At 35.9% G+C, this 26931-nt stretch overlaps 1 long non-coding RNA gene across 1 annotated transcript in view; it reads left to right on the top strand.

Moving 5' to 3' along the window:
• The first annotated feature begins 590 nt into the window (after positions 1–590).
• Positions 591–26931, top strand: part of LOC116784998 — a 62988-nt gene continuing 36647 nt past the window's right edge. Inside the window, exons 1-2 of the long non-coding RNA XR_004356340.1 lie at positions 591–670; positions 2932–3011. This is a non-coding gene — a long non-coding RNA (uncharacterized LOC116784998). The remainder of the gene's footprint in view (positions 671–2931; positions 3012–26931) is intronic.

Genomic DNA, 26931 nt, shown 5'->3' with positions numbered 1-26931 from the left:
GCTCTGTAACATTTACTCTGTCGATTACATTCATTTTGGTATTCATAGCCAATTCTATCTCTGTGTGACTTTAATTGTATCTCACTAAATTAAAGAGGCATTATAAAGTTGTTACCCTTTGATTTTGTAGCTTTAATTTCATTTTTCTTTAATCTTTGGAGCACACTAGATTATCAATTAGCATAATAAAACAGTCACTGTGGAATTTAGTAACAATACTGGATATTCTGTGAAGTGAATCAGCCCATTTAATGTTAGTAGCATGGTGACAGTATGTGCACTAAGTAGTTAAGTAACCAAAATTCTACACCACGTTTCTATATTATGTCTATACAGGAATTAAGGATTCTGAGATTTTTTTTAGGGAATAGTTTCCAATGATTGTAGACGTCTTTTGAATGTTTTGTACATTCTAAAGTTGTAAGAAATTTGGAAGATCTTAAGTATTTAAAATTTTTTTTCTTTATAGAAGATGTAGTCACTGTTATTGGTATACAGAATAAAGTCAATTGATGTTTTAGCACTGTCTTAAAGTGGTCCTTTCAAAACAATGATCTCTGCTCCCATTTTAGGTCTAATAGTTGCTTCATTTTAGCGATCAAGACCTCCTAGCCTGTTGTTTGTGATACGTGCCCTGGAGAGACTAATGAAGTTTGTGCTTTTCCTGTAGGTGAGTTGAGCTTCTGTGTTAATTCTTCTGAATTAGCTACTTTTTGTAAGGAGGCCAACTTTGCTGGAGCATACTATGCATTTGCTGAGTGTGTAGAAGAAAATTAGGTAACCATTTCTTCTATCCCAGTCTAACTACTTAGGCAATGGTGAAGCCAGCCATGTTAAGTGACCAGACTCTAGGCATCTACACTGTTAATTTCTTAATGAAGATTAGATGTTTGTAGTAGATTAGGCTCCAGGGTTATATGAAAACCAAGAGAAAGGGAGGAGATTCTAGACTTGCAAGTCCCTTTGTAGTACTCTAAATATTTATTGTGTTCAGTGATTTTACTGAAAATTCAGAAGCTTATCAAACCCCATAAAATACATATTTCAAAATATCTTCTAAGAACAGCAGACAACTAGAAGAGATGCCAATAGCTAGTCATGCATTCTTTTAAATAAGAAAAAATGTCAATATGGCTAGATACATAATTATGAATGTCAAGTCATTGCAACTTCATAATGATTTCTGAAGCCATTAAAGGAGAGGTGGGAGGGAAGGATATAAAGAAAAGGAGAAGGGTGGAAGAACATAAAGAAAAGGAGAAGTATAAAACAACAAAACAGCAATCAGTCTACATATTTACTAAATGAGTGGTAGTCCAGCTGTTTTCTCTATAAAGAATAAAATTTCATTGTTACAAGAGTATAATCTTTTCTGAGACAGTGTAAAATATTTCTCATGGAATTTACCACAGAAGTTTCTAAGAAGCTTTTGAACAAACACACAATAAAAGATCAACCTCTTTTATTTGATCTTTTTTCATTTTTGTTTAATTATTCTTTATAATTTTGCTGGATTCAGGAGTACTGTATTGCCTTACTCTTCTGTATTGCCTTACTTTTCTTCTACTTGTTGTCATCTTCTGTCTACAATGGAATTTTTTTGGGAAGAGAAAAGCCTTTGTGAGCTGAGGTCCCCTGAAGTGACCTTCACCTTCAGTCCTGCTGGCCCATTTCCCTGGTCATTCTGGGTGAGTCACTGACAAGGACCAGTGACCTTGGTCGGTGACCTTGGTCAGTGACACTGTAATACAGACTACAAGGTTGGCAGAACCGCACTTTTCTCCACCAAGTTTCACCCTATATAAAAAGCACAGGGCCACCAGAGAGAATGGAGTCTATTTAACATGTGTGAAGGTGGGGAGAGAGATGTGAATGAGAGCTCCTCTTCTGCAATATTTCTGTTAAAACGTCAGTTGTTTCCCCTCCTCTGTTAACACCAAAGCTGATCTTAAACATGCTGCATTCCAGACATCATGTGCTTTTTATTTGTATTCATTGCAGATGACACTAAAACTACTGCAAATGATTCAGGTAATTGACAAACCACAGGGGCACTTACCCTGTTCATTGGCCTATTTTAGGCTGGCTCATCATCACCATTCTAATTGATGACAGGTCTCTAGTTTTTCACTTGCCAGGCTGTAAGACAAGGAATATTAATAAAGTATTCTGGCAGTGGGAATGTTGTAACTGTTTCCAGCCTTCTGCAAGCAATGAGCTCCTCCACCCCCGACCCTGTTGCTAATGCACAAGTGATGTGGTAGGGAACTTTTTCAACATAAGAACACTCTGTTTTCTCCATTGACTCAGGTCCTTGCAATTACCTAATTCTAGTACGACCATAGATTTTAATGTAATGCTGTACCCAGCAACATGTTGTTATTAAAAAGTAATGCCATCAAAGTAGCTGACATCTTTATCGAAATAACAAACTTTTCTCCCTTATAATAAAGAACATTTCAGAAACTAAAATTGGTTTTATTTACTGTTTACCACGGCCCTGTTCCCTAGATGCTCAGCATTAGTATTTATTAACAGGAGAACATACATATATGTGCTCCACTGTCCTTTTTTTTCTGCACAGACTCACCATAGAAGCCATTTCCTGGCCCAAATTATCTCACTATTGGACTGGAACACAGATAACAGAGCGTGCAATTGAATCCACTGTTCAATATGCAGAGGAGAGAAGTCATAGGGCTGCAACAGAGGACTCTTGGATTCATTAATTAATTGTTTGTCAAAGCCACTTTCATAGTCCATGGAAAAAAGTAACTCGTCCCATCCTAAAAGAAACCTTTTAAATGGTACAACTGAAAAATAACTCTTAAAAGTTCCTATTTCTTCCTAATGACGGTAGAGAGAATTATAACAGTATTGTCTGTCTCACATTAGGTGAGATGAAGCTCACTTTCAGTGCTCTCATTTTAGGTGCTTCCTTTTGACTTACTCATCCAACTTGGCACATGGACTACAAAGTGACACATGGTGTGCTAGGCTTCACTGCAGTGGTAAGGTGTGCTCTAACTATCCCTTTTTGTCCTGTATTGTCAAACAAGAGCTTTTCATCCAAATTAAAGTACCACAGAAAGAAAGGGTCTATACTGACTTTTGAAGAACCTCTGTCTACATTGTTCCTTGGAAAGGAGGCTGTTCCTTGGCCAGGAGACATGAGCTGCAAATGTCACAAACGTCTTTTCTTGTTGGATTGAATCTTGCTATGACATTTCAACCAGCTTGGGTGGTAGTGGGGGTTGAGTAATTCAGTTCTGATATTGCTTTCCTCCCATCATAGAAGTTCAGTAACTAGTATGCATAAGTTAAGGCCATTATTCTGCTGGCAGAGATAGATGTCACATTTTATAAAGCAGGAGTTGAGTTCTTGAACAGAAACATACTTCTAAGTCTGAAAAATGTTAGAAAAATGTTACAAAATAACTCTGCCCTCCCTCTGCTTTTCTTCTGTGACTGCTGTTATACAGTGATGAATTTAGCACTGTGTTTCAGAACTGTACCCTGACGACCACCCATGTGTCAAAGAAATCCTCTGTGCCATTTGGCTCTACGTCTGTCAGTGATAATTAGTGATGGAAAAGGAAAGGAGTAAGTGTTTGCTTTACTTAGCACTTTTCTAAATCAGGCCTGAAAGGAGAAAAGTGCTAGTGAACGGGAAGAGCATAGAAGGGAATGTTATTTTATTTATTAAAAAATAAGTGTCTGGAGTTTAAACATGTCGACAGGCTGAAGCTCTACTCCATGAGGCACTGAGTGCCCTTGAATCCCTTTGATCTTAGTGGTAGGTGAGGTAACTCAGCATTCCACAGGACTGAGCCCTGAGAATTCCCTTGAAGGAAAGTCACAAAGAAGTGTGCCCACAAGTCTTGAGCTGAACTATGCTTCATCCCACTCTTTCTGTCTCCTAAATCTAGATCTATCTAGTTGTGTGTGGTTAATTCATTTGAATGTATGATATGCATATTAGAAGATTCAGTGTGCAGTTCAACGTAGTGTCTTTTCAGTTCAAATGGGCAAAAGGAAATGGCCCATTTCTCAGAGACATGTTCTTGTTATTCCATCAGACAACAAGAGAGGCAATGCTTGTGCAATCCAAGCTGTTTGTTATGCACTTCGATCTTGACACATTATCCTTAATTTGGCAGAGAACTCCTGGAAGTGAAGGAACTTCTGGAAGTAAAAGGGAGGTGGAATTAGATCCCTGAGGAATTCAGGGACCTAGTTATTTTTGAAAATATGAGGCTTCTGCAGAGATACTTCCGAAATTATTCTTTGCAACACTTCTTACACACCATGGTAAGAACTTCAGAAATGCTTTATCATTTGCATCAGCTTTTTATCATTACGTTATTTTACATCAATAAGTTGCAACATCTAGACCTCTCTCTGGTCCATGGTTTGACCACCTTCATTGTAAATTCTATTCCTTATATCGAGTATCTATTGCTTCTCATCCTTTCACTGTGAATTGCTGGAAAGACTTTGGCTCTATCTTTCCTACATCCTCCCAATAGGGAATGGTAGAGTATGATGATACACATAGTGATGAGATCAGGCTTTTTAGTAGAAGCTGTGTAACCTCATTGGTGTACATGTTTTGTTTTGGTTAAACCCTAAAGTGTATCAGTATTTGGGGGGAAAATGAAAAACCCTTTGAGGAGACGGATCATCTTCACATTTTCTGTCTGAAGGTGAGACTATACACCTGCTCTGCCGAGTAGTGCAGCCCAAGGGCCTAGTGTTTGTGAAGCTATTTGATTTGAAATAGATGTTGCAATTGTGCTTGGTCCTTTCAGGGTGGTGAATCCCTATGTAAGTGGAAACTGCTGTGTGCATGGCTACTGCATAGACAAACTACATGTGAACATGCATGGATAAACATATACACATGCTGTACAATTGTAGTATTATACACAGTGCAGACAATAATCAGATCACCTACAGTTAGTTCACATAAATTGTTATGCCATATAGTTAGGGCATTTTTGCTTTGTTTTTTAGCAGCAGAATTAGTGACTAAGTGCCTTTGAATTCTACACTGATGTATACAGGGAAAAACAGTTCATGATTTTTATATGAACTAATAACATTTAGAATATTGGATAAAAGAACTTGAAGAATTCCCGTGTCACATGTAGAAATGATTGTCTGGTGGTAATCTGAGGCTTGGTATACATTTTATATTTAACCTCTTATCAAATGGGCAGAAATCCCAATAGTTCCTTTACTATCAAAACTCAAGTGCCCTTTTAATGGCACTGATTTTTTCAATTTTCAATGAAATAAAAAGAAATAGAAAGCACTCCTATTACAGTAAGCCCTTTGAAGGTGATACTGGTGAGAATAGCATAATGGTTTTCAAAGATATTTCAAAGGTTAAATATGTGCATTTCCACAGCTCACTATTTTATTTACTCTAAAAGTGACTTCTCTTGGTAGATTGATTTCCATTGTAAATAATATAATGTAGGCTTTTAAAAAAAAATCCCACCAAAAATCTCTGTAATAGACTCTGGACCAACAGGCACTGAAATCAGTAGCAAAATTCCTACCAAGTTAAATAAAAATAGGTCAAAGTGCTGTGTGATCAGAATTACTCACTGTAAAAGAGGCTACCTCTCCTATCCCTCCTTCCCCACTCTCTCTGTGCTTTTATATCAACTGTGTGATCAAGTTATGTAGGGAAGGAAAAGCTGATCCGGATGCTAATTGAAAAAGACTTGGCTGGAGCTGGTTTGCAACATTTGTGAAAACAGTACAAAAATGTAATTTTGAATAAGTCATCAAGATTGAACACTAAAAGCAAATCTATTTAATCGTGTAAAGTCAATAAAGAGATTAAAAAAGGAAGAAAACAAAAACTATAAAATCTAATAAAAGTGACTGAAAAAAGTGCAACATCGGAAATGGTGTGGAAAAATGTGATCACATTTAAAAATTATTATTAGAATAAAACACATTTTTAATTAACATGTAATTTTCACTTAAAAAGTCCATCTGCAAATGTCATTGGAGAAATACTAATGGTATAATACCAGATAATCCATTCCACAGTCATGTGGGTTTTTTCTCATTCTAATCTTTGACTGCAGCTCCTTAATGAAAGGATAGTATGTGCATATTGCACTGAAGGGCAATTGTCCTGCTAAGTTAGTGAGCAGCAATACAAAATGAAAAGAAAACCCTGAAGTGGAAAAATAGGGTGAAGAAGCAGAAGGTCTGGGGTTTTTCCATGAGAAATGAAGCTCATTTATCTCAAATGATAAAGGACAGGGGAAATGGAAGCAGAGCACATATATGTGTGTGCTTCTGTAGGTGAATACAACTGTTTTGATATTCACCTTGTGACCATTTCATCTCAAATATTCTTAGGAGCTTAAAGACTTGGAATATCAATACCTCAATAATTATTTTCCAAAGGGAAAAAAAAGGAGTTAAGAAAAAAAATATTATTGATAGATAGATTCTCTGTTTTATCCTAGATGAGAAGTATAATGAAACTTTAATGTCAAATCTGCCCACAGTCTGCCTGTTACTTCTGAAGCTTTTTGTTCAGTGATGAGCTGCTGCTCTTGAGATCAACCAAACTATAACTTGAGGTTTGTCTTGGATTATTTAGTTAGTTAAAAAATTGTGTATGAGGGGCAGCACTTCTTTCCCAGATATGATTGTTAGAGATCCAGTCCCTTTTTGGCACCTGCTTAACTGTCTATCACGAAACAGGTAAGCTCCAAAATGTGGTGTTAGAGGGGCTACATGGACTCATGCAGTATCCTGCCTGTCACGCAGCTGAGCTCTGGTGGCTGCTGCAACTGTGATGGCTGAGCATATCTGAATCATATGTAGTACCACAAAGTAATTGCACTGGGAATCACAGTTTAAAAAGTAATAATATTTTTGGGGGGAGTTTTGTCATGGCAAAGAGTGTAAAAGAATTTCATACAAAAGAAAAATGTGTTTTAGGGGAGATCGCCAGCCCTTTTTCTTGTGGGAGACTTAACCTGCCAGATGTCTGCAGGAAACAATACAGCAGACAGGAGGCTGTCTAGGAGGTTCCTGGAGTGTATGGAAGATAGCCTTAGACAGCTGGTAAGCAAGTTTCCCGGGGTGGGGCCCTACTAGACCTGCTGTTTACAAACAGAGAAGGGTTGGTTTTCTGGTAGCATATGCAATTTGGGCAGTAAAATTGGGTTCTTAATGGATTTTAGGAATGTAGGGTTAATATTAAGTGCCAAAAGAGAATAAACTTTCCCTTTGCTATAAGGCATCTTATGCAAGACTAAATATTAACAAATGAAGACAATTAACATAAAACCTGAGGAAGTAGAAACAAGACATATAATAGATTCTCCAAGAAGACATCGGAACTATTGCCAGGAATCCAGCAGGATCCAGATCCAAGCTAATTAAACATGCACTAAACATAGCTGTGTACTAAACTAAACTTGTACTAAATGTGACCAAATGTACTGAAGCAAACTTCAGGGACCCTTATTTTAACCCATAAAAGTTCTAATACCTTCATAATATCATGAAATGCAATACAACCAAATAAGCTTATTCTGTAAGAGATGTGTGAATAAGAAATTATTCTATAATTTATTATTCACAAAGAGCAGTAAATTATTCTAATCACATTTTCTGCATTATGAAAATTCTAAAAAGTGGTGCTGTAGGCAAATAAATGGCTATGGAAATTGTCATCATTCATTCCAATCTTTTTTTTTTAATAAACTTTATTCAAATTAAAGAAAAAAATTAATTACAGTGAAGCAAATATCTAATGTGAAATGACCATATGCTTTAAAAGGACATCAGAAGCCTCTTCAGAGCAAAATCACATTGCTAGTATTTAATCTTTAGACCAGATCCAGAGACAGTAAGACCTATCTTTAGTAAGTTGATTAAAATGCTTTGAACTCCAACACCAATTAACATATACTTTGGAGCCCTCCACTTCGCATAGTCATGAAGATAGCTCTATTTTGAGTAAATGCATACACCAGACTCCAGTAAAATACAGTGAATGTGAAAACTTTCTTTTTATTTAATAAATGGAAAGATAGATCAATGGCTTGGCTAAATGAAACTGGGTGAAGTTTGACCTTCTGGGTACTAACAAATGAGATTTAATCTCCATGGATATTTTTGGTATTTTATAGAACCTTGATGTGTTGAAGAATTTCTGTCTCAGATATTTGAAAATGATTCAAATGTTATTTCACGTGTATTTACACTGGACAGATGTTATAAAGCACAGTTTTTATGGAATCTGACAAATGCTATTTTTCCTTTTCTTCTAGACTACAGAAAATAGATCTCGTGCTGAACATCATTGCCTCTACATAAGAGAGGGGACAACTAGAAAGTATCTTGAGGATTTTAATATTGCCATTCTAAAATACTATAGTTGCTAAAGTTGGGGGAATGGACTAGGAAACCTCCATACATAATTTTGTTCCTTTCTTCTATAATTGTGTTTTCCTGTACTATCACTAAAACGGATAGGTTTAAATATTAACCATAAATTGGGATTCCTAACAGCTTTCCAAAAAAGGCATCTTGCAGTTTTTATTTTATGAGGTTTAGTGACATCCTGAGCTTATACATAATTTGAGAAATATTTCTCATACTTTTTGTATTATATTATTCTTACTATGTCCTTAAAAAGCTCTGAGTTCCAATTACAATAGCATACCTTAAAGGACAGCTTCTAGATGTTATTTCACTGTAAGAATAACAATTGTACTGTCTGTACAGAGGAGAAATGCTTATCCTGCACTAAACTCCATACTGTCTTGATTAAACTGCTACAACAGACCAGCTATTTTAAAAATAGCTGAGATGTGTAAGTTTGTGACTGAAGTATAGACCCAGTCTTTGAGTGGTCAATTAACATGGATTTCATTATAATCAAAACACACTAAGCCTCAGGAAGAAAAAAGGGATTAAGACAGCATCTTATAATTAGGATTTTTCATAAAGGACACAAAGACATAAGGAGAATGATTTATGCCAACAACATATACATGTAGTTCTTCAATATGAAGAAATGACACAGCACATCCTGAAATAAATGTTCAATACAGGCAGTATTTTCTAAGAAGGATACAAAATGAATATGCTGAGTTAGAGGTCTATTCTGTATGGGGCCAAGCTTAGGTGAGGTGAATCGCTCTGAATGGTTATTGTAAATGGAAAGGTCAGCAGCCTCTCTTTTTCACTAGGCAGATGAAATGCTTTGAAACCCTTTTCAGCAGGAAAACAGCATCAAAGAATTAAAGGTATAGCTATTGTGAATCATTATTTTCTTGAAAGAATCTGGGTCACGTTAGTTAAGAAGGTAGCCACTGCTTTTATTATACTGATTTGCTTCTGTCATATTTTTCTTAGAGCTATTTCTCTATCACATGCATACAGAGAAAAGAGTAAGACTTGTGGTCAGGCCATGACTTATTCAGCCTGCTGGGATCTGTGCTGATACCCTTTTGACATGGCATATCACAACCAACTGTATTTAGAAGAGATATGGCTCCACAGAGACATATTTCTTCACTCTGGTGACTGGGGAGTGCAGGGGTGGGGAATACACAAAGTGTCTTTCCACCTTTAGAGTGCTTCATGACATGAAATATGGCAAGGGGGATACAGCGATTTGGGTGCAGACTGAGGCTTGTTCTTTTTGAAGAAGCTGGGAGATAGTTATAGTCTGTGACTCACTGAGTCACAATTTCCATCTCGATACTGTGGCAATGCAACTTCTCTGTGTACTGGTCTAGGCTGAAAGCACTGGCAATGAATGCCCTTCACCATTTAGGTTGGCATCTCTCCCCATCTTTCCTTTCTGATTAAGAAGATGATGCATTTCCCATTTCAGTGAAAGGCAAGATCCTTGTAGACCACATGGAAGCTGGATCATGCTGCAACACAGTTAATGTTACAGGACAGCATACTGTTGCCATCAGAACTAATCCCAACAGCGGCATATCAAATCACCCCATTTCCATTTAGCTTTCATCAATATCATACACAGACAGATATGGATTTGGTCTGTGGAATGGCATTTGCCTTTGAAGTCCTTTTTATTTTTTCTTTCCTTTACATCATGCATTCAGCACTAATAGAACATTTATTTTCAGGAATGAATTCCCTTGTGTTGCTGAGCATGTATCAGCTATGTTGCTGATCAGCAGTGTGACAGGGAAATTTTGGGTTTTCCTTTCGGCATAAACCTCGTCTCTTTTTCTCTGCTTTGCATGGCTGTTCCTTTTTGACACTTAGCGACTTAGTTGCTGCAATTGTTCCAGAGATTGCTTTGATACTTGCTCTTTTGTTGTGCTAATAGAACCACTAATCTCTGACCTTGCATTATTTTGTCAAGGCTTTCGTACTCCATATTCTTCTGTTTAGGCAGTCCTAATTTTCGTAAATCTTTAATTACAGATTAGCCATTCCCGTAGCATTAAAAATTAATGTATTTTGGCTGTTTTATGACATTTTCTGGAGAGAAGCCTAAGATTGTTCTCTTTTTCTCTGGTCCTAGCTCCAGTGGTCGTTCTTGGATTCAATTAGCCCTTATGTTTGAGTCATGCATCTTAGAACAAGTCCAGATACTTTTCTTCCACATGCTTGGTCCTGCTGCTTCTTTGTTGATTTTGTGGTTAGGCATGACTAGATGTGGTCCAGTAGCTTTTTCCTGGTTTCCACAGCATAATAATCTGTTTTGACATATAGTTTCTTTCACTGAAGTGTTTTCTGCTAGCAATATAATTTGGAATGCTACTGAATATGCTGAATATGCTTTTGCCCCTGCATGAAAACTTAAAGCCGAGAATGGGAAACATTTAAACACTACTGTGAATTCTGAAATGATGTTTCAAAGGAGGATATGAACAGACTTGACTATCTGAAAATCTATGCAGTATCATTTTTAGAGTTCCTTTTGCATCAAAATCACTTTTATCAATAATCACATTACCACCACAGTCACCCAGCACTTCTCAGCCCTTAACCACAATCTCTGAGCAAATTGTGTGGTGTGTTTCAGGGATGTTTTTTAGTTCAATCTTTTATAGTATGATCTTCTCTTCCTTGAGTGCATTGTCTTTAGTAGTCTTCCTACTCTTGCTAATACAATCTAGGGAAGATTCCATATGATTTGTCTCAGTTTAAGGTTGAAGATGGGAGATAGATTGCATTATAGTATTGATAGAGGCTTTTCTCAACTACCTTTTAGCACTGTGTCTTAGAAGAAGATATTCTTATTATTTACATAAGATTCAAATTATTCCTGAATTTTGCTGGGTTGCTGATCATGTAGCAAGCTGTTTCAAAATATAAATGTGTTATACAAAAGATAATTCTGTTAATCAGATTTGCATTTCCACTTTATTAATTTAATGTTCCTCTTTGGTATTCATGGAAAATCTCACACAAGTCTTTCTGAAGTAGAATTTTGGAAAAGAAAGTAATATTTTTATATATATGCATCTATGTACAAATGTACGTGTTTCAGGATTCCTGCATCAATAAATGAGTCTGAAAGAGTCCTTTCTGGATTGTAAAGTCTCCTTCAGGCCAGATCATGTAATATATTTAGAATTTAAAATGCAGCTAGATGCTTTGTTTGTTTGCTTGTTTGTTTTCTTAAATAAAATTATCTATTTTTAAGAGATTAGCAATATACCAGGTTGCACTTTTTCTTTACTTTTCTTCACTTCATTATTTCTGTCAGTATTTCTAATTTAATCATTATTGTCTGCTTGTTTCTAAAAAAATGCAAACCAAAAGCATGCTAGTAAGGAAACAACAACTATGCTACCTCATGCAAAAAAAAAGAAAAATGCTGTTGTAAAATAAATTTCACTAACATATATAGAGGTTCTAACCAATATAAAAAACTCCCTGCTTAAAAAATTAAGGTCTTCTTTTGTTATGGAAACATTTGTCATATTAGCTTTCTTATGACTAAAAAAAATATCTTAAGGTAGACGAAATTAAACAAACAAAAAATTAAAACCTCTTTTTTGCCAGTAGATGTAAAAATAATTGGGGAAGTCATATAATGAATTAGCACAGCCATGTTTCTGTAAATGTGAGTTATCTCCCAAGTTACAGTGTAAGCTTCTTTGGATATCCCAAATTATCCTCACTACAGTTTTTTTTACTTTTGTAGAAAAGTTTAAAATTAAATATGTCCCATCAGGCTTGGTCTAGAGCAGAGATTTTCTAATATGTGTTAATATATTAGAATCGTTTAATATGTTTTTTCCTGTTACTAGTTTCTGTTATAGTCATACTAGTAAAAACACCTGTATAAATATGGTTTTATTATCAAAATATTCTTCTTGTGTGTCTAATGGTTGTTTATTGATTTCCCAATAAATTTATGCTAGCTCAATCCACAAAAGAACAACATTTCCAAAGTAAGCTATGTCTCTAGCATAGTGGTTTGTTACTATAATTCTGTTGACATAAGTATAATTACAATCCTTTTTGATTGAACACAGGGCCTCAGAAGAAAATAGATATGTGCTGTCTTCTTCTCATGTTCAAAAGTCAAATTTCACAGCTTATGTCCATAAATCAGTGGGCTATCTCTCAGCACAGCAGTGAACTAGCATTTTGTCTCAATCTGTTTCAGGTTCTGGCCTTAGTGAACAGTTAATGGCTAAAAAGAAAACCAGAAAAAAAGATAAAATTTTAAACCATTGTGGGTTAAAATCTTCAGAAACCCTTTCCGTGGTTTTTTTTTTTTTTTGTCTTGTTGTGACTGGGTACATCCCTCAAATTCCTTTTTGAATTTTAGTAATTTTCTTTGACATTGCCTTGTTAAGGTAAAGGTGAAGGTCCTTGGAAAGTAAGGCTACTTTTAATTTATTATCCTTTTTAAATTCATATAAAGCATTTTTTAGCATCATTTGTTTTGCCTCTAGAACACTTATGAATATCATAAACTCTCCTTACATTTAAAAAAATACATAACATTAATATGCAAAAAACAAGTATAAGGAATATATGTCATTACAAGCGAAAAATCTTTTACTAAAAAGCAAATATTTTAGTACAGTTTTATGATCCATGTTGTCTAGAGTAAATCTGAATGCTATTATCATTGCATTAGAAATATTTGCTTAGGACAGCTCTTTTTGTTTGTTCAATTTTTCTTAAGAGTTGGGAGACAAGCATACATTGCAATATTGTATACATCTTCTAGATAACAGTACTATTTTTCTGGCATTGAGGCCTCCTGCAAATGAAATGGTGAGTTTGAGACATGCTAGGGTTATACTCTACAGAAAAAAAAAGTATATTTAAAGCATAATTTCTTTATGAATTAAAAAAGCTATATATGTTTGAACACTATCTGAGGATGTATTTATAAGATTTGTAAACAATGAGTAGCAGAGATTTTCAGTAGAAGAGATTTATACAGAAATATAAAGTGATGGAGATAAGAGAAGTGCCATTCCTCCATTTATTATTTGAGTCCAATGAAACAAATATTATCTGGCATGGAATGGTTCTATTAAAGAGTTTCATATCAATTAGAATTGACTGCATTAAGACTGGTTTAGCAATTACGGGCACAGCTAGTAAGATGTGTGTGGTGCATACCTTGCTCAAGAATTCTTTATGATACAAAGGGATGTTTCTTCTCATTGTCTTTGTCTTTATATTTTTCTATTTCATCCACATGTCAAAAAATATAAAAGTGTGGAGAATTAAAGGGATGGAAATTAAAAGAGGATTCAGATTTTGCCCTAGTTAGTTCTTTAAAAATAGAAGCAATGTTTTTTCTAGTGTAAATGTATAAGGTGTTTCATGACTGAAAGAACTTAAACATTCAGTCATGCTTTCATCACTGAAAATCTGCTTTCCATATGGAACTCATGACATACACCTGGCAATTCTACTGAACAGTGTAAAACTGGGCCTGTAGCTGAGAAAGTCCAAATGCATTCATCCATTTTTCATCAATTCTTCAAGGATACTGAAAAAAAAAACCTGAAAAAACCCTTAAAAACCCCATTGTAGGATCCATATTACAAACATATGACAATTCAACTTCATTCTATACCAAAGGCATGTTCAATACCTGACCATTTTCTGACTTTACCTGTTTCTTCTACTCCAGTTACACAGAGAGACGTCTTGAAGTCACCTGTACCATTTACACATGACTTCTCTTTCAGTTTCCAAGCACTAATTCAATTAGGAAACAAATCAGACTCTTATTGCCATTAAGGCTTGGACAGAAGCACGGAAAAGCCAAGTTTCCATATTTTTCCTGGCCAGTTAATATGAACTGTAAAACCTCTCTCCTGAGCCTCAGCTGTTGCCAGTACCTTACCACTTTTAAAATTGAATTGATACCTTTATCCTTAGTTCAGAGTAGAGAAGTAATAGTGATGGTTCCAGAATACATTGATACTAGGCTTCACACTTTTGAGGTTCTTGGGGAATCTATGCTGGGCCTGAAGCATAGCCTACAGCACTGGCTGGCATAACTCCCAAATGGGAGCAACTATCTACCACTGTTCAGATATTGTATCCAGATGTGTGTTAGATTTTTTTTCCTGGATAGAAACATGCTTTAAAACCATGACAGTACAGAGAAGACATAGATCTTTCTTTCACCTCAGCTTACATTTTAAAACATGAAGGTGAGTTAAAACCATACTACTGGACCTAGATGTCAGAGACAATTCAAAACAGTGATCTAGGTTTGAATTTACTTGTTTAAGTGGAATACCAATGCCCTCATGGATCAGTCCATTCAGACCTATGCATGGCAAAACTGAGCAAAATCTGCCAAGGTGGTATAGCTGAAGCTTGCAGTGGGAAATGTTCAAAGCATTTTTCAAGCTTACATACTTTTTTTTTCTTTAAATGGTTTGTGGAGCTCTCTGTCTCTTTCTTCTGTCAGAGGAGAACTTGAAGTAAAAAGGGCTCTTCACAGCCTCCTTGGTAGGTTGTTGAAGATTTTCACATGTGAGGAAAAAAATGTTGTGGGAAGGAAAACCCAGCAAAGCTTGGTGAGCTTAGTTGGAGCTTTAAAGAGATTATACCCAAAGTTCAGACAGACTTAGAAAAAGTTGAACTTGACTGTTATCTTGAAAAGCTTTCGAAGGCAGGGATCATCAACACAACTACAGCTCTCATCTCCGGCAAACAATTTCAAGCAGCTTTAGTATCAGATAGTGTAGCCTGGGGACTCAAGAAAGAATTTTCAGGGCTGCTGTTTTTTTATAGGTTTCAGATTTGGAAGCAAAGTTTACCATTGCTACATCTAAAGCAAGAAAAATAGTAGTTAGATGCTGAAGGTGTGTAAGATGGTCACTCCCTCAGTGTTGTCCCTAGTATTTTCAATAGCAGCAAAAATAAATCTAAAATGCTTAATTTTTTTTTATTATTATTTTTTTTAGAGACAAATACGGTATTATGTGGTCCCTGTGCTTGGAAACAACACTGTAGGAAACTTTCATCCCTCTGTCAAGCATGGTATATCATCTGCTCAGAAGACAGGTTTTATTGTCACCTCCCAGTGGTTTGGTGACTACAACAAATAATTTCTTAGGTTCATTTCAACTTGTTAAAAGGAAAAAAGAGCACCACTGTAGCACCTTTGTTGGTAACCTTATTATCATAGAATCACGGAATCATAGAATGGTTTGGGTTGGAAGGGATCTTAAAGATGATCTGCTTCTAACCCTCTTGCCATGGGCAGGGACACCTTCCACTAGACCAGGTTGCTCAAAACCCCATCCAGCCTGGCCTTGAACATTTCCAGGGATGCAGCTGCCACTTCTCTGGGCAACCTGTTTCAGTGCATCACCAACCTCACAGTAAAGAATTTCTTCCTAATATCTAATACAAACCTACTCTATTTCAGTTTAAACATATCGAGGGCTGACTGAATATGGTACCTGAAGTGATCTCTTAATGTTTTTCTTAACATGTGCTTTGTGGGTACAAGTGACTGGACATATTCCTTTCCAAGGACTGGCTAACAGAAAGTGCTAATATTACTTGCTAAATAAGCCTCTTTTAAAGTCCCTTGTGTTTTGGAGAGTGAGAGATAAGGTTCTTGGTTTTGATTCACAGAAAGAATGAATAATGTATTAAATAATTATGCCTGTCTACTGCAATGGTATGCGCTGCCACAAGCTGCCAGACCAGCAATGTTGGGAACATAGGTGTCATTGATGGCAAACTGTTTTCTAGGTCCATATAAGTCTAAATTATTCCAGATTAGCAATCTATTTATAATATTAGATAGATATTTTAAATCATCTCACAAGTAAAATGTCAACAGTGAAGATCAATTTGATAGTTTTATCTTTTTTTACCATGTTGCCTGCAACAAAAACAGTGCTTCAAGTGAGTCTTCCCAGCTATGTGAGAGTCAGTTGGAAGCTCATTAGCTTCAGTTTGATCAAACTTACTTGTAATTGGTAAGCTATGTTTTTGCAGAGAGTAGAAACAAGATAGGAATGACATAACAGCACTGAGGAACATCTACAGAGTCAGGAAAATGTAAATTTTCTTGTCTTAATTTATTGTATTACACCAAAAAAATCTGTCTCTAAAATTAAAAAAAAAATTAAAGAAAGAAAATAAAGCCACTATCCAACACACCTATATAGTTTGTTTAAACTATCCACCCAACTGACCTTCTCCTTTCTTTATATGTGTTTTATTGCAGTGTTCAGAAGCTAGTCCTAGTAGCCATGCTGAGGAGTGGGTTTGTGGGCTGTATTCTGCATAGGCATTAAGAAATGAACATGTTCATTTTAGGAAAAGGAAAAGGCTACATAAGCTCCAACAGCAAATATTAGTACAAATAATTCCTCTACCTTCTGCTGCGTGGTGCTTTTCAAGATCTCGTCTTCTTCAGTACTCAGAGAACAGACATGTTGTTTAGACTCATGTTTTGCACTATTGACCTGTCCTGATCATTAGAATTTCAGATCCAACAAGTATAAGATATATAACAATTTATTACAAAGAAGGATGTTGAAACAGTAAGATTTTCCACGCTTATCTTAGATTTATATAGCTTTTTCATCATTTAAATCAATGCACAATCACAACTAGATATATGAGCAAGTTGTCAGGCACAGTGACAAATCCAAGGAGGCAAGTAATTTACCTGAGTCTATACATTTGACTAAGGAATAACAGGTTATGGTGGTAATCTTTCCAACTGATCATTTTCAGATCATTTTTCAAGTGCAGATTTAAATAGAGAAAATATCTTTGAACGTTCAGTACAAGGACAATATAAAAATATGTAACTAATGAAACAGACTGCTCAGAAGTTGACAGGTACATGATAATGTAGCTGCTTGCAGCTGTAGTCTTTTTATCTGTATTAGTGTGTTTGAATGTTCATACTAACATGTGATTCATAAATATTTTAGCTCACTGAGAATAAGACATATGAATTAGTATTCTGTCCATGGCAATAAGAAGGCTGAGTTGTAGCATGTTAGATTTATAGAACAAACACAGGTCCATTTCTTAGTCTTTATGTAAGGTTTGACCTGTGTCCTACAGAAGTTAATCATGGTTTAATCCTGTTGCTATTGCAGCCTCTGGAAAGCTCTCATATCCTGACTCTCTAGTGAGTGTCTTTTCACAAGGTGACAGCAAAAAGCTTCAAGATAAGAACAGAAGCAGGATCTGAACAACGGCATTGCTATAGAAGTAAGATTTCAGATATTTCCAACTGAGTTGGTTGAGGAAGGTCCTTAAAAGAAAAAGTGTCTGTGGAAAATTTACTTTGGGGAAAATACTTCCTTAAATTACCTGTGCATAAATCTCAGACACTGGAAGTCAAGTTTATTTTAGTTCTTGTTGGGCATTAGCTTTCAGCTTGGAAGAATTTTGGCACAGCCAGGAAGGCACTAGAGTTGGGTCAGATTGAGTAGTAGGTGCGTTGTAGTCTTTGGAACTTTGGTGTTATATAGCAAGCCACATAAAACATAAAGCTTTTTGCTTTAGATCATGGAAATCTCAGTTAACTGGACCTCTGAAAAGCTTCACCATGCTAGCTTTGAGTGACTTATTGGTGTGGGTTGACAATGACCAGCAGATAAGCACGCACACAGCTGCTAACTCACTTTCCTTCCTTGCAGGAAGTATTGGGAAAGCCAAAGCAAAAAACTCATGGGTAAATAAATATAAAGACAGTTTAGTGAAGGGAAGAAAGAAAAAAAACAACGCACAAAAAGTACATGATGCACAGGTAATTACTTGCCGCCTACCACAAGCAGACTGATGCCCATCCAGCCTTCAAGCAACTACTACCTTGCAAAAGAACCTCCTCCCCTGCTTCTACCCCCTATCCCATTCTCTCATTCCCCATTAGTATCTCTAAAGCATGATATTATTTGGTGTGGAATATCCCATTGTCAACTCAGAGTCTACCTGTGTTTTCACATGATTGACTAAGGACTATGAAAATGCTATTTGTCCTCTTTCCTTGAATAGCTAGAGATTCTGGGAAATTTCACAGTTAAATGTTGTAATGTCCCACTCTTAAGGGAAATGGGCCCAAGATTTGTAAATGCTTGTGGTTGAAAGGAAAGATAAAAGACAGAGGATCCACAAAATCTTAAAAATTTTATTAGTAAATTACACACTTGGCATAGAAATAGGTACGCTAGTCCTACTATTTAAGCACACAGCAGTGGGTTTTGGATAAAGGGGTAAGATGAAAAGGAACAGAGAAAGAAAGAGATGCATTAAAAGAGAGAAAGAAAGAAAGAAAGAGAGAAAGGGAGAAAAAGAGTCTTGGCACCAGCGCAGATCCAGTTGTAGGATGTCCAGGGTCCTGGGGTGTGCACATGGGCTTGTTGGGGGTACCTTTTTACAGATAGATTTTCCCTGCTCTCACTTCCTTTGCAAATTAATTATCATGCCCTGTCTGTTTTTTCAGACCTTTCTGGAAATGCGTCAGGGGTCTTTGGTGATCTTGATTCCTGCTACAGTCCTTGCCCACTTCTCAGCCTCCTTCCTGTGCTTGTGCCACGAGAACAAGCCACATCTTGTTCTCTCTCATGGCATATTGTTACCAACAATCCTTGTCTGTTATTACCAGTGATCCTTGATTGGTTCCACAGCCATACGACTATCAGTATAGTATATCACTTATCTTCTGTGATTCTACAAACTTCCTTTCCTAAATCCGATAATGTTTTAAAATGCTGGGATTTCTTGTGGAAGAACAATTCTGTGTATGATCAGGCTTCCATAAATGCTGGGTTAAGAGGATTTTGTGAGACTGGGTGCAGCAATACACAGCAGCTGGTCTAGTGTATCAGAAATGAAGGTTGTTCTCACTACACAGATTCTTGAATCTTGCAGTAACTGCAGCAAAAATTACATGTATCAAAGGTGTTTGTGAAAGAAGGAAATAGAATATATTGCATTATCCCCTTTGGAAGTAATAGGCAGTTTCAGGGTAAGATTGAGTATCATCTGTTCCATTCAACTACTGCAGTGATAGATTAAAAAAAAAGAAAACCTGAAACTTACCTACCACTGATCTATAAAATATATTTTAAGCTATTAAACGAAATATTTTACAGTAATTTTTGCTGTTTATAACTCCTATTTAAAATTTTCTCAGAAAACAGGATTACAAGGATTTAAAGATCTCTTAAGATCTGCACATTCTTACTTTTGCAGCATTTAGTAGTATCTTTTCCCTGTGCAGTACATCTGAGGCTTACTGGATTTGTTCTCTTTCTTCCTCTGTCAAGCAACCTATTCTCATCTCTTTAATCCTGTATGAGGACATTTCAACCATGCTACCTTTCTTTTCTGCTTCTCTGTCTGAAACATTTCTGTAGCCTACAGATGTATCATCATTTTGCATATTATGTACCTAAACTATTTCATCTATGCACTGGGCTGTAAAGTCCTCGATAGTGACACAACTTTTACTCACGTGCAGCATCAGCTGTAGGCAGTCAGCATGCAGCTGATGCACAGAAAATGCAACTAGGTCTTTAAAAGTGACTACTGCTTTTGAAGCATTCAAACACACAATTAGTAAACTTGAGAATCAGAGAATGCTGAGCATCGCAATTAAAATATATCAGTCTGAAAACTGCTAATGTTGATGACAATGATACTTACTGGAGTTTTGACCATTGCTGTGCTTATTCTGCACTAAGACAGGAGGGATTTTTGTCATGAGAAGACTAATCTCCAAGGATTTGGGTTTTCTGAAGGCTCAGAACCAAATCTCAGATCTCATCAGAGCCCAGAGCTTAAACAAGTTCTTTTATCCCCACTGGTGAGCCAAATATAATTTCACTATATTATTAAGTTTACATTTTTTTTCTAAAAGTAGGATGGATATCTATATTGTCAGGCTTCTTACCTGTAGGTAGTTTATTCTACATTGCAGTGATTCTACTCAAATCTAAAATCCAAAGAGTTAAAGACATAAAAGCATTCACTTTTTATGCCAGTAGTGGGCTCTGCTGACACTTTTGCTTTAAGAGTCTGTGAAGACTAAGTGAAAGCAAAAGAATATATTTTTGCAGCATGTATCAATCTTCTGGTAGTCTTTGATCTCTTTAAGGGTATTCATGGTCTAAATGACTACCACGCTTTTAGAGAAATATCTGAAACATGGATTTGAAATAATTGACACCAAAGGGAAAACATATTAAAAGTGGTAATCTCTACCCACTTCTTAATTTTTTTCCCAGTGCCGACATTAAAGTTAAACTAATCCTAATTTTTTTCTTGAAAACTAGTGATTTTGCCATTATATTATAAAAGCAGACTTGTACACACTCTTCGCAAGGAAGACACCTAACAAAGATTTACAAAAAAAAAAATTTTTGTCAATGAGAAACAGTGCCTTAAGCATTTTTTTCTTGCCGTTTACTTAGAAGATTTTTCTTTCTTAGTTCAAAGTCATAAGTGAAAATGAAAAAAATCCCCAAACCAGCCCAAACTCAAAAACCTGTAAACCACCTAGCGCTCAAGTAAGGTTTCAGAAAGTCTGCAAATAACATGTCTTTACCTCTTATAAATTTGCCTTTTGCAATGATAGCATCATTTTTCTTTTACACACTGGGGGTGAACTCTCCATTGATACAGTCAGTAGGGGGTAAAATGTGGAGGACCAGCCTCTACTGGTTTATGTGCATAGATTTTGTAACAGAATAGGGTAAGCTGGGATTTATTCTTGCAAGCTTTGCTAATCTTCATGGACCAGATCACATCCTCATGTGTAAAAAAAAAAAAAAAGAAAAGCAGAGTGATGCACAAAGTTAATCAGAATAGCATGGCATATAGTTCTTTGCAAGATACTAAGTTCTTTGTAGATACTAAATGAGGCAGATCTCAATAAATTCCCTGCCTAAAACCAATTTCTGAACAAGTCAGAGAGCATAAGGCATCTCAGAGCTCCTGTGGATTAAGTGAGGCTGAGAGACACCTACATGGGATTCAAGGTTTCCTGGCAACTCTGTCAACTCTGGTGGTGAAACTTTTTCCTCATGGGCTCATGATAAAAACACTGTCTAGAAAGGAAGGACATGAAAAAGCATTTACATACATCAATGTTATGTCAAATTCCTTTGAAAATTAATAGTGATATCATCAGTGTTCATCTCCAAAGAGAATTTCTTCATGGGTATGTCAGAGGGTACTGAAGTGCCGGACAAATTATTTTTAGCTCTTCCTGATTTTCTGTGCATCCATATTTACTTAAAAACATGACCATTTCAGTGGTAAAGAGCAGCAGTGTAAGAATAGAAATTCAAAACCTTTTACCTAAAACTAATGGCAGGGAACTGAAAGTGGGATAAAATGTAATTACATCACATCCAATTTTGAAAGTAATATGCATGCCTTTATTTCCAACCAATGCCTAAATTCAACTCCTTTAAAAGAAAAGTAGTAGCCCCTGATATTAGCTTTTGACATACTAGCTTGTAATTCAGATGTGATCTTGCTTCCATTTTTACAGGATACTCTTTATTCTCATTATACCTTGTCCACTGCAGCCAAAAGGAAGAACAGCCTGCTAAAAATGCCACAAAAGACGTGGTTGGCCCAGTCTTCTTGGAAAGGTGTTCTGGGTTAAGCCAGGTTCATTTGATCAGCCGTTACATTGTTTTTTAATTCATGTATATCTCATTCACTGATTTAAAAAAAAAAGTAATTGCAATTAAAACCAGTACCAACAGTAAAATTCAGGTAACAGTTATCGGAATGGAGGGCACCAGAGTCCATTTGCTTCTGATTGCCATCACAATATTAAAAAACATTTAAGATTCAGAAGCATCAGCAAATTCACACATTCAACCTTTTTTTCACTGATGTAAACAATGTTAAAGATTTCTTAGTAGTGAGAGAGATGATATAGGGTTCATTGTTGCTCTACCAACATGCTAAGAGCAAAGAAGAAAAAGGAATAAAGTTCAACACAAGTTTTGAGATATTTCTGAAGAAAAAAGTGATTATAACTTCTCCTTTTTCAAGAGGTCAGTTGTTCGGTGAGGCAGTCTCAGAGGGTGACATTGCATTATTATACCAATTTGTCACCTAAATTAAAGCCATCTAGCCTGTTATTTAGTGTGCAACTTCAGAACTGATGTGTTTTATTTTATTTTTACTGTGCTTTTTTATAGATGGGAAAGAGAAAACTCTATATGGAGGTAAAAAGCCCATCAACTCGCTAAAGATGTTGCTTATGATAGAAACTGTCTCTGGTAAGAGGAACAATAATCTGAACAGATCAAAATGCTCTCCTTTGCTACATATATCTTACTTGTTGATTAAAAACACAGCAGTACACAGATATTTCTTTACACAGTCATCTTATTTTCTTTACATCTGTTGTGTTTTTCTGATACTTTCCCTAAAACAGATATAAGTGCATTTGTGCATCCACAGGAGCTAGTTCATCTGTCATGACCATGGATAGTGTCTTCTTAATTATGAAATAACTTTATTTCTATTTTATATTAGTGCTACTACTATTTTATATATTACTATTTATTTTATTTTTTTTCTTATGTTTAAAACATTTGACTGATCTACCATGAATAAGAAACAATATCAAAAAGATAAATGACTGTATGGAAAATATGGTTCTTCCTGAAGAAAGGCCAGAGTTTTGTAAAATTCTATAAGATGAAATCAGAACAGCTCTTCTCCCCATTTGAATCTACCTAGAAGCATGTTCAGAATTTCTAGAAATTCTGGTCTAATTCTTATCCATTTCTTGCTTTACAATTCAGAGTGCTTATTATCATACTGTGTTAGCCAGAGGCAGTATTTCTATCAAGATGATAAAGTGGTCTGTTATCCAAACTGACCTGGCTGGTCAGTTATCCAAATCTGTCACTAGTTTTTATATATGCCATAAGATACACAAATGTACTTGCCTGAAAGACTATCTCCTCCTGAATTTTCTCCCTATTTCTATATCTAACTTTTATTTTGGGTGTTGCTGTCCTTATAATGAACACACTCCTTTCATATTTTTTGCTCCATTTTTAGTTTTGTTTCATTCTAAAGTATAATTTTTCATACCTTCTTGTTTTTTCTTCAGTCACTTTGCTTTTGATTTTTTTTTTTTAAATTGCATTTCAGTTCTTTACTGTCTCATTAAAAATCTATAATTTTTTTATATTTCCAAAGTGTACAGTTATATGTCAGACAATAATAGTACTGACTTATTCTCATAAAAATATTCATGTCTGCTTTTGTTCAACACAAAGTAATTGCAACATGTACAGAGTCTTATATTCAGACACGCTGAAAAAGTTGTTTGCTTCCAATTGGACTGTGATATCTTACTCTAAAAACTCAAATCAAAATCCATTTGGCATCCTGAGCTTTGCACAAGAGTAAATGCCCATTATTTATCACAGTCCATACACAAACAGTTATATGATGTACTCTTCTTTTCTGTGGGCACTAGTAGTGGGACTATATCAGAAGGTGCCAGGTTGCAGGGGGCTGTTACAAGCAATAGTGTTAGACTAGTTTTTAGTGATGGAATCATATGTTGAAAGTTTGTATTTGGCAGTTGGTGGAGTGAGCTTGGATTAGTTATGAAGGTTCATTGTTCTGCACTTTGACAGAATGATCTGACGGCTGGGAAATCCTGAATGGCTACGCTGTAATTCAGCATAATCTCATTTTTCTGCTGCTGAAACTGACACTGAGGAGTATGAGGAGACCTCAGACTGAAATTCAGTCATAACTGTTTCTTATTTATGTCTATTCAAATACTATATTGGAGATATTTTCTGAAATTACTCATGACTGATCATGAGCATTTCATTGAGATGTTGTCCTTGTCTGTTTAAGAAATCTTTCTAGTGTAGAATGACAGGAAGTAAAGTCAACCATGACAGAAGAAGAACTCATCAGGGCACTTCTTAGCACCCTGCCAAGGCATCCCTGCACCTTTTTGTCAGAGTGCAAGAGGAAAACACTGCTTTGTAATGATGACTCACTGATTTTGTGTTGTTCAAGGGGAAAAAGCAGCAAAAATACTACTCACAGCAACAGATTTCCCCTCCATCTTCTGGAGTTCTTCATCCATATACGGCATTTCTCTTTGCAGGGACCATCACACCTGGAGGGAACTGCTTAACAAGAAAGACCTATGCTTTGGAGAAAGGCCCTATTTTTCTTAAAATTGGGCTTTCTGATTATGATTTGTTCCTCTTGTTACTCTTTTTAGAAGCTACTCTGAGAAGAAAGATGAAAAGCAAGTGGGGACCATATATTGTTTCACCCATAATCCCTGGAGCACAGTGAAGATGGGAAGAAAGTCAAATCAAATAACTTGACTGATATTAAGTCAATAACTTTCTCCATTTCACTCTCCTACCTTTTCTTCCACTCTCTCAGCTGGGATGTACCAATGTAGCATGCACATGGATAACAGGTCTTAAATTCATGGAACAGCCAGTTTGATTAAGCTTTTTTGTAGAATCTAGATGAGAACATAAGGAACATAAGAGCAGAATGCTAATCAATTAAATGGATACTCTTTTTAACTGATATAGCACAAAAAGTATTTATAAACTGATGCTTAGAGAGATACATTTTTCCAAATCGCAGGTTTTATATGTAAAATAATTTAGGGATAATATATTGTCCTGGAATTCATACTGAGAAAAGCTTGTGGCAAGTTTGCAAAGGCGAACTCTTCAATATTGAGGAAAGCTGGCTGCCTTTGCAACTTTTCTTAAGGTCTGTTAATTTCCTATCACTGTAATTAAAGTGATCACATGCTACTTTTTCCATGGGACTTCTTCCTTATCTGGTGCTCAGAGTACCGTACATTAATCAGTGGCCTTTACTCAGATTCTATCTGTGCAGACGTATGAACTTTTTCTTGAGGTAATCATCAGTATGCTATTTTAGGACTTCCTAGACAGCTGCAGGTTCACATGTTCTTGTAATACTGTGGAATAGTAGTATCTATGTTTTAAATAAAGAATAGCGGATGGACTGAAAAATTAAAAAATATTGAAAATTCATTAATCAAATTTGAAATGATGGAGTAAGTGATAGCAGAGGTAGAGAGATAAGTTGTCATCCTTTAGTTGCTCATATTTGAGGAATTTTCTTGTCTGCAATGAGCCACAGCTCTGCCACGAGCCACAGCTCTGCCACAGCAAATTTCAGCATAATGGGTTTAAATTTGGCAAAGTTATAAGAAATTGAACCCCAGATCTATGTTTGAAAAATATTACCCAGCTATGTCTTAATAACAGTAATATGTCAAAGAACAACCAACAATAATCATCATAGCTTTCTTGTCAGACTTTGCACCTTGCAAATAGACCTCATTTTTGTGAATTGGGCCCTAGGAATGAATTGTACAAAGTATGCTAATACCTTGTTGGTGGTGATAGACTTACCCAGATGAAATGTACATCTAATATTTAAAGGATCTGTTATATACAGTGAAAAAAAAGTTGTAGAAAGCTTATGGAACTTCTATTGTACTAAAAATAATCAAGTTTTTTTAGGCAAGAATGCTGACCAAATGTGAAAAAATGGGACATAATTAAAATTTGCAAACTAAAATATTCCACTTTCCAAGGGGGTAAGATGTAACTATGGTCCTTTATGTAATTTTTCTTCCTTTGCCTCTAGGACTGGTAAAAGAGAAGCAGAAAGTGAAGGCCATGACACTGAATTGGGAGTCTTGAAAATTAATTCTATTTGCAGCTCTGCAAGTGATTTGCTTTCTGACCTCCTCATTCTCTTTTCTTTTAGGATGTCATGTCTTAGGATTTTCTTTTTAATTATTATTTTGTGTATATGTGTGTGTGTGTGTGTTTGAGAGGGGAAGAATTACACCTTGAAAAATCTTTGGTCCATTCCTAGCCAAAATGGAAAACCCTACAGAAAAACAGACAACAATAAGAAAATAAACATTAGATTTTAATCTCGTCTTTTTCATAATCCCTGTGACAAGAACAGGAAAGAATTGATTTCATGTATTTTTAATATTCAATTTCTAATTTCGGAACTCTCCAAGGTCTTATTTAAACTATGACTAATACTTACAGAAACCTGTCTATAGGCCTTACAATCATTAAATTTTATCCTTAACAGATTAAGACACTTCAGTGTAAATTTCACACAGTATTAAAAATGTTATAATCTTGGTCAAATCCCATCCTAGCTGGCTTTAAACACAGTACAGCCATTCCTGCTGGCCTCAGTCCCCAATGCAGAGGCTGTTGCTGTTGATCACGCTAACCATGGCTCATCATATCATATTTGACCTAGATTTAAATGCAGCTCACTAGCTCTTCTGGTGCCTGCCCCACTTCAGGAATTAAATCTCATCCAAAGCCTCTGAAAATCTGAGCTCAAATCCTGGACTAGTATCATGCCGAG

The sequence above is a fragment of the Chiroxiphia lanceolata genome, chromosome 3 (assembly GCF_009829145.1).
Source record: "Chiroxiphia lanceolata isolate bChiLan1 chromosome 3, bChiLan1.pri, whole genome shotgun sequence".
Taxonomy (NCBI): Eukaryota; Metazoa; Chordata; class Aves; order Passeriformes; family Pipridae; genus Chiroxiphia; species Chiroxiphia lanceolata.
The sequence above is the reverse complement of the archived record's forward strand: the minus strand, read 5'-3'. Positions and strand labels throughout refer to the sequence as shown.